General features: G+C 38.4%; 1 pseudogene; it reads left to right on the top strand.

Moving 5' to 3' along the window:
• Positions 1 to 2,675: 2,675 nt before the first annotated feature.
• On the top strand, positions 2,676 to 9,022 carry LOC117418342 (ectonucleotide pyrophosphatase/phosphodiesterase family member 7-like; annotated as a pseudogene).
• Positions 9,023 to 9,423: the final 401 nt, after the last annotated feature.

The raw sequence follows: 9,423 nt of genomic DNA, 5'->3' as shown, positions 1-9,423 counted from the left end.
GATGTCTTCCTGTGCAGAGAACATATGACAATTCTGAAGTTCTAAAGGTTATAAGTAAGTAAAGGCTAAGTAGTTTCTAAGAACAGTCTTCATTTTGGTGATTTTATAATAAGCTAATACATGGTGTCTCTTATAATAAAATAAATTAATTTACCAGCTTGTGCAGCCAAATACAACTGGATGTTGTTTCATATGAATTTAATATGCCCTAAAAGCAGTCATCATTGGGATGGATGAACTCAATCTAGGTTTGGGGTTCTGCATTCAGGTTCATGCACACACCTACGCATACCATCCCACGCAATCCGCTTCTTCTGTTATACAACGCCCACTAGGAACAGCACCACACCACTAGGAACTAAACAATATGTTCAAAACTGTATTAATTAGATTCCCACAATGTAGTTCTGTCTGGCCGGTTAACCTTGGTTTCACACATGAGCAGCTGCTGAACACTTCCCAACTCTCACTTTGTACCTCAGAGCGTTCCTCGCACTTTCACTGTTCTGGAATTCAAATGTTTCCCTTGCTGTTGTTTATTTCTAACTGTGACTTATTTATTGGCCCACCCACTGATCTACACAGATCAAATATGAAACATTCTGCATTTCTGGTTGTTTCCTCCTCCAGGATTTGGGTCCATTACTGCCACTGTGGCTCTGTCACAAGTCGCTCCCCAACCAGCTGGAAGATTCTGACTCATACTGTTATACAATTTAACTTTGCAATCAAATATCAGTAAGGTTCCCTAGCAGCAGAATGAGAAACACAATACCATTGGGGTACAAGTGCATTACCCTGAAGAAACTCTAGCAGAACCACATCATAACCAGCAATGGCAGCATTTTAGAGGCTGTTCAAAAAAAAGCATGCTGGTGCTGATATGCTACTGGTATAGATCACTGCTGTGTTTAATATGGTATAATTCACCCATTTGAGAATTTACTTATTCACTGTTAGGTCATTACAATGTAAAAGTCTTATATTTTCCTGCATAATGGCCTTTCACTGGTTCATCGTTTTTAATATATCACGTTTTTTTTTTTTATGTGTATATCGAAATAAAGAGATAGCACTGCTGAAACAAATTTCCATTTAGCATTCTAATGTAAGCATGTCTCATACCAAAGATTAACATTTTTTTAAATGTTATGCAAATAGTATATATTCATTTAAACGTTCAACTACTACCAAGATAGCAGCTGTAGCACAATGAAACATGCCAGGTGTAGCACTAAGTGTTGGATTTACTTGTTTACTGTAAGACACTGAAAAAAAACATTACCTGACTCACGTAATCTGCCCAACATGCACGGCACTGGCTTTCAGAACATAGCATGCCAACCAAAGATCATTTTTTCAGATCCAGCATATTTGGATGTGAAATTGCACCATAACCATAATGCCTACCTTATCTGTGTTTTGAATAACATAAAATATGAATAAAATATCTATAGTCAGCGTTATTTATGAGATTCTGTGATAGCAGTTTTCACTGTGCTGACAGAGATGATACAACTCCAATTTATGAGTCTATGCTAAACATTTTGTTTTGCCAGATGTTTATCATGAGGTATGGGAGAGACTGATTTGCAGTGCTGACTCGTTTAGTGAAAAAAAGCAGTGTTCGCAAATTAGAATGTATTTATTGCACATTGGCAGTACATCATTGAATACACACTGCTTTTCTATTGCATTAACCCTGCAAGAACCACTGTGGGGTGTATGTGTGTGTGCATGTGCGTGTGCATGTGCGTGTACAATATCATTCCAGGCATACACAATTCTTAGCAAACCTGACTTGCAAGGAAAATTGAGCCTGTGAATTTCAGCGAGAAGGTGTGGGAAAAGAAGTATGTGAAAAACTATGTTTCATTATCAAAATGTTGACTTTTGTGGCCATAATATGCTACATAGGGTGTCATTTTGCTCTATCATATTTACTACACCAATGGGAATTACATGGTTAAAAGGTTTCTCTATCTGTAGACAAGCTTCTGATTAATTTCTATGGGCTGGTTTCTTTGGACGTCATCAGATCTATATGTAGAAAGATAAAGACATTCAGTTTCCATCTTCCTTCTGCCAGTACTTTACCCTTTAAGTGCTTTTCATGCATCAGAAAACTTATCACTCTGTAACCCCCCCCCCCCCCCCACCACCACCACCACCACCACCACCACCAAATAAAATCCATTCTGTCCTCAATACACTGACCTTGTGAATCAGATAATTGATCAGTCATATTGTATTAGAGATTTTGCAAGGCACGTTTACCAGAACGAATACAGAACACATGTAAACAGCTGAGGGAAATAAAGATGATGCCTATACTGTAAATATTAGCTGTCACACAACATTAATCTTTTTTATGACCAGTCTGTTGAGATAATCAAGTTGAAGAACAGAACTTTGGCCTTGGACAAGAACCATTTCAGATATCTATACAGAAACACCAAGCACGAAGTGACATTGACTTTTGAATTAAGTTTAATAGCCAATCCGATAGCTGAACGAAGGATGTCGAAACTGTTGAGGGAAAATACAAGTGTGCACAACATGAGGCAATATTAAGCAACAGAGCTAAACCACATGTGCTGTTTCATGTGATAAACTGTTACACACAACAGTACATGAGTACAGCTGTTTATTAGCTGTTTTTAGTGTGTCGTAAAATGGGTATAAACAAAGATCAGTTTGAAAGAGTCATGGGTATGTAGTACTTACCTGGCTAGTCGGTGTTGCTGCTATTTCTGCTCTCTCATTATTTAACTAGAAAAGCATGGCATATAATGTGTCAGGGTCATGCTTTCCAAGTGTTCCAGGTGGTCCTGTAATCCTCTGACTATATCTAGAGGAATGGGGCTTTGCATTTGCTGGTTGTGGAATCAGAATTCTCACCCCTTCAATTCATAGTTCATTACGCCAAAGCCTGCACGGTGGCTTAGTGCAGTTATACCAGCGAGCCCAATCAGTTTTCAATGTTTCCATTTACTTTAGTCATGTGTAATAAAATGAGCTCCCTTTGATCGATTTGTCTTGCTTTCCTGATCTACAGCATCTAATCCCCATGCCACAGCCAGCAGTAGCAGGAGTGCCTGTTTAGGTCACAGACTGGTAAGAAAGCTTCAAGGGAGGATAGAGCGTGTGTGCTAGCAGCTGAAGCTATATTTAGAGAATGCAAACAAACTGACTTGTCAACAAGGTAGGGTTTCTGATGAAGTAGAGAGACAGGAATGGATAAATATGCAGATTTCAACAGCCTTTCCCAACAGTTCCTATATTAAAGTATGTACTTTTTGTTTTGTTTTTAAATAGACTCCGATATGGCTACTTTGCAGTCATGTAAATTATCACTGAAAACTGTCCAGATATACTGTAATCCCTTATGAATCTGAATGAAAATCATAATCTGGCATTGCTGAAGGCCCTCCTCTGATTTATTACATGCAGAAAGAGACTCTGTCATGCAATCTTATCTTTCTGACTATAAAAAGAACAGCAAAGAACAAAAAGCTATTTTAGCAGGATCCCAGCCTCTGGAGACCCCACCATAATGGCTCTAAGTTGGTTCCTCCTGTTTCGCATGGGGCTGAGGACAAACCCCTTGAAGTCAGCACAGAGCGACAGGCCTACAACAAGCTGTTAGTGATCTTTGATGGCTTCCGACTGAACTACAATCAGAATGTGGAGACGTCAAACCTAGACTCCTTGGTGCAAGACGGGGTGAAGGCAAGATACATCACTCCACCAATGTTGACCATCACCTCCCCTTCACACTTCACCACAATCACAGGTAGGGCCTCTTATACAGTTGGCACCACTTTATCAGATGCCTTGGGAGAAGGAAACATATCCCTGATAAGCGGCTGTCCCAATTAAATGAGAGGCAGTTGAGATGGCCTTAGTCACAACTTTCTTTGCAAAAGCAGCCTGAGAAACCACAAGAGGCTCCAGCTCCTTCAAGAGTTCAATGTGGTTTATGCAATTTACACAAGTCACAGCGTAATCACGTACTCACTGCACTCACTGTCTTGCTCTGAAAAGCGATCTCCATTCATCATTTGAAAATACTGTATCCCAATTAAACTGAGTGATGTCCCAATTAAACAACATAAATAGCATTTAGAAGAACCGTCTCCCAGAGTTGTATCGCATTTAAGCAGAAATCCCGATTATCTGTATCCCTCTTAGGCGGCGCTGACTGTACTGCATTACTATTATCAAAACAAATCTTCCTGGAACAATGGGGTTCCTTTATGAACCCAATAAGTCTAAAGTCTGGTTTGTTTATGAGTATTTTAGTCCACAGTTAAACAAGTTTAACACAGTTTAACTATGTGTGTAAGTAATTGGAAGTAATTTGTGCTACTAATTCAAAGCTATCCAGCACCAGTTGTTGTAATGAGTCATTTGTTGTTGGGGCTACCGAATCCCTCAGTACAGTATACATGTTTAGATTCGCACTTGTGTTCCCAGCTAATTCACTGAAAGGGGGCATAAAGCAGCTACAGGGCTTTAAACCAAACCTGTTCTTCTAGAAACTGTGCCTCTGTTTTGTAAAAGAAAAATGTTACTGCTCTATTAACTGACGTACAGGTCTACTGCAGCAGTGGAAGTCCCCTCTGTGCTCTGTTACATCTCAGGAAATAGAACGATTTGTTATTGAGATAAGATTTTACAAGAAAGTCAGTACCAAGAGCCAGTTGTTAATACAGCCCATTTTTTTAATCGACACTTGCAGAAACAAATCCAAAATATACCATGAAGATACCACTAGGATAGCAATGTATTCTGTTAAGCTGAAGGAACCATAAGCAGACCACAGCTTTACCACAGTAGTGGATTTTACAATGGCAACACACTCGTAATGCAATAGATTACCAGTGTATATTGTGGTACCGTTCTACTCCTGGCTCATATCATTGCTGCCCTTGACTTCTGTACCAAATCCATTGACTGTCGCCATTGTGCCCTTGCCCCTTTTGGTCTTTTGGTAAGGGAACATACTGTAATGTTTACACAGTAATGTTTATTAAAAGCAGCATGTTCCGACAGTTTGCCTTGTTATTAAATAACTTATCTGTAATTTATTAGATTTTTTATAGATTTTTTAGGCTGTTGGAAAGCTGTTAAGTAGTGAAGAAAGAATAATAATAATAACAGAGCCTCTAAACTCATATTCCCTGATCCTCCCTGTGGTTTAAATATTTAGTACCCTTGGAGCAGTAAAAGGCTCTGAATTCTCTGCCAGATATTCTTCATTAATTCCCATCAATATGTTGTTTGTAAATTTTGATTGCTTTAAAATTTTAAAAGTGGTAACTTTCTGTTAACGTTTAAAACAAAGATGAGAATACATTCCAAATTCTGTTTTATACATGTTTTAAATAAATGTTTATTGAAAATGAATACCCAGCATTCATTTATCATTCTTTGGTGAATAGGAACCTTTTTAATAATATTGTTGTTGGGTCTGGTTTGTGTTAAAAAAAATACACGGACAGCAGTGTGTCTGTGAAAAGATGCATTACTCTGTGGTATGCATTTTTATTCGATAGAAATGTTAGTCTGACTTACATTTTCTAAGAAACTCCCGTCTTGCCATTAATATCAGTCTCAACTGCCCCAGATTCAAACTGAAATCCTCAATTCCCATAGTTCACCAGCATAGCAAATAAGTGCATGTAACACTAATCCAGTTTAAGAAGTGTACATACAGTACAAATAACTTGCATTATATTATACTGTATATTAAATGTTTGCTATTAGAATAAAAACATGTTTTTAGAACAAACATATTTTTTACACAGTAAAATTAACCCCACAGTAAATTCGATCAATTGTGACAAAAATATAGATATACCAGTACTTGAAAGGTGTATTTAATATAGATATTTAAGTATTGTTATTCATAAAGCATCTGTAAATGGTGTGATAACAGTTTAGAACTTTGTATTGTCTTAATATTGCATCTCACATAACCAGCATCAAGGTAAATAAAATGTAAATAAAATAGTTTAGTGGAAGACATGCTTGTGGTAACTTAATTTTGAAGAATATGCATATTTGTTTATAGATAAAAAACATGTGGTTATTAGTAATAATAATAATAATAATAATAATAATAATAATAATAATAATAATAATATCTTCTTCAGTTTGATTCTAGATACTGCAATTTACTTTAACTTCCCCTTCCCCTGAATAAGTTTGTTGCTGTGGTCAGTTATCCAGCTGGTATTATTTCTTGGAGAATTATTTCAATGTACTTATTGTGCAGTTCCTATAGTGTTCCACGCTGCTATACCACCAGACCAGCATTAGCCTGCCCTACTAGAACACCAGCGTTGTCCTTACAGCTGGAGTAAGTTTCCTCACAGCTGGGGATCATATTCCCCCTTTTTTACTGAGACAAATGCTGTACAAGCTACAGACACTGTCACACAAATCTTAATGGGAACCGCATCCATCTCGAATCGGATGAACAGTATAAGTAAAGACAGTGCTTTAGAGATGGATCTCTTTGGTTTGAATTCCCCCACCACACAGCACATAGACACTGTTCCAGCTAATGACAGGCCCCCATCTATCGCAAACAGTTATGAGCATGAGAAAGATAAAGAAAATCTAATAAACAGGCAGTTGCTGACTTGGCTTAATTGCTAGTGCTGGGTAAGCACTATTTGCTGTGGAAGATTTGTGCTGAGACAACCAGTATATAACACTCAGTATATCCATCTTAAATAGAAAAACAAAAAAAGTTTGTTTTGGAAGTAATCTGTAGTAAATAACCATTTGCTCTTTTCTTTTTTTTTTTTTTTTTTTTTAAGAATTAGAGTTCAGAATGTCAGGATTGTCATTCAAGTTGGAGTGCTTCAGTCTCTAATGCAGATACTGCTCAAAAACACCTTTTAAAACCCTCTGCAGCTAGAATCGCCTGATAAGTAATGGTTTGTTATACCTAACTGTACTGTTTCAGGTAAGGTATGGGTATTACTGCTCTAGAAGACCACCCAAAGAATTGGAAATCAAAATATCAAAGCAATTGCAAGTATACTGAAGTATAGCATTTTAAAAGTGTGGTATTCACAAACATGCATGGTAAAGCACTGCATGCACATAAGTAAAGCTGTAAGTCAAGTAGACTGATGTTTCAGCTAATGACTTCATCAGTGCTGTGAATGGCTACTCGTTAGTCTTTTCAAATGATTGTTGTTGTACACAGATACCTTACTATTCCAAAGTTACAACTTTCTGAAGTCACTGCCCTCAGCCTCAACATGTTCAGTTTAATATCCACTAACAATTTATGGTCAGCTTCTGAAGATTTTTTTAAAGACATCCACTAGTAACAATAACTGACTCCAGAGTCTCTTTCAAAACTGGAACCTACCTGAACATGCACTACTGTGCAATGGGAGTGTTGGGTGCTGTATTTAATGAATACATGAATAATAGTGCCACCTGCTGGCAGACACTGGATTTGAGTAGATGTGTATTTAACCAACCAAGGGGTCTGTTTTCACAAACGGCATAGCTCTGGGTTAAGATTTATTTCTGAGCAAAATGAAATAACCACTCTGAAGTAAACCCGATTCCAGTACCCGCTGGCTTAATGACGGTAAACCTGGGAACTGGAGAAGAGGGATGTAGTCTTCTCCTTAACCATTAAAGGTAACCTGAAATCCAATGAAATCTCAGTTCACTATGTAGATTGAAGCAATTTATAACCTGCTTAGCAATTAAGAAACAAAACAATTTATACCATTACATTGTAATTCTATTTGAAGCCTGTATTCTTGAAATCTCTTCATCTTGCAAGAGGCACTAGGTAGGCAGGGTAGCAGTGTGGAGTAGTGGTTAGGGCTCTGGACTCTTGACCGGTGGGTCGTGGGCTCAAACCCAGGTGAGGGACACTGCTGTTGTACCCTTGAGCAAGGTGCTTTCCCTATAAATGGGTAAATGTTTATTTATGTATTTATTTATTTCAGGCAGATGGGTTGAAGACCCCCTGATGAAAATGACCCACAAGGTCACTCAGAATAGATCAGAATGATGGGACAATGGGGTAAAGTCATTGTCGATTACAGCCCAGGACTAGGTACTGTATAGCACAAGATATGCACCCCTCCCAAAAAATACACCTGTTCTCATCTAAATTCACATAATGTGACCTTTAACGTAGGCACTGGGTATGTTATTATAAAGCCACAGGCTTTATTTAGTGACACACTGAAATATAAGAAACAATGTAGTGAGCAGGAACAGCTTAAATTATTGTTTTATTACTTTTCAGACAACAATCGGGCAACTTTTGCCCTAGTTTTGCATTTGGGGTCTTAGATTCCTTGGGGTTATGTCAACAGCCAAGCCTTTATAAGGACCAAGTACCAAAGTCTGATCCAAGACAATGCTGATCAAATAATCTTCAGTGCAGGTGTGAATTACATGTTCAAATCCTTTGAATTTTCACAGGGCCTGAGAACCGGCTGATTCCACTGTCCTGGAGGGGGTGCCTACAGCGGTCAGTCAGTCTACCGGTCTTTGGTGGAGTCGCAGTCTCACCCCGATGCCAACGAGACGGAGTGGCAGGAGAACATCAAGATTGTCATGAACTGGTTCACCAAGGAGAACCGCGACTTCATCACACTTTACTATGGAGACCCAGACACCGTCGGGTACGGATCAGGTCTGGAGACTGAGGAAAGATGTGCTATCATTCCCCATTTTTAACCGGACCATTGGCTTCCTGCTGGAGGTCATTGAGCACCAAAATCTGAAGGACAGCCTCAACGTGATCATCACCTCAGACCGTGATCAACATTTACCACCTGTTGATTTCCTTGTTTATCCTGATTTTGAGACAGCAGCTTTAAGTTCATTTAAATATCTAATGCCATGTTGTTTTACAAACTTCTGTTTAACAGGAGCCAAGGCAATTCTAACTAAACAACAGGTTTTCTCAATGCCTCTTCTTGTTAATTTGCACTCCACAGCTTTTACTGCTGAAGCAGTTTGATTCTCATGTCAGGACTGATTCATATACAACACTGTCTTGTACAACCATATATCTGTTTGCTTGTAATTAAGCCTGATAAAGGCAGCTATTAATATTTTCTAATAGTTTTTTTTTCTTATATTGTACAGAGGGTAATATTTTATATCAACAAAGGAGACCACGGTTTTACTAACGTGGAGATGGACATGAAAACAATTTTCTGAGCTCTTGGGCCGGATTTTAAGAAGAACTAACTAGCTGAGCCCTTTGACAGTATCCACATCTATCCACTGATGTGCAAGCTGCTGGGTGTGAAGCTCATCCCTACAATGACTTTCACCATTGCATGCTGATGGGCAGCTTCAGTCAAAAACCCAGTCCTAGCAAGCTAGGGAGAAGTCTTTGGTTTAGAATTGAAGTAG

Source organism: Acipenser ruthenus, chromosome 13 (assembly GCF_902713425.1).
Source record: "Acipenser ruthenus chromosome 13, fAciRut3.2 maternal haplotype, whole genome shotgun sequence".
Lineage (NCBI taxonomy): Eukaryota > Metazoa > Chordata > Actinopteri > Acipenseriformes > Acipenseridae > Acipenser > Acipenser ruthenus.
Note: the sequence above shows the minus strand (reverse complement) of the source record. Positions and strands in the feature narration are given on the sequence as shown.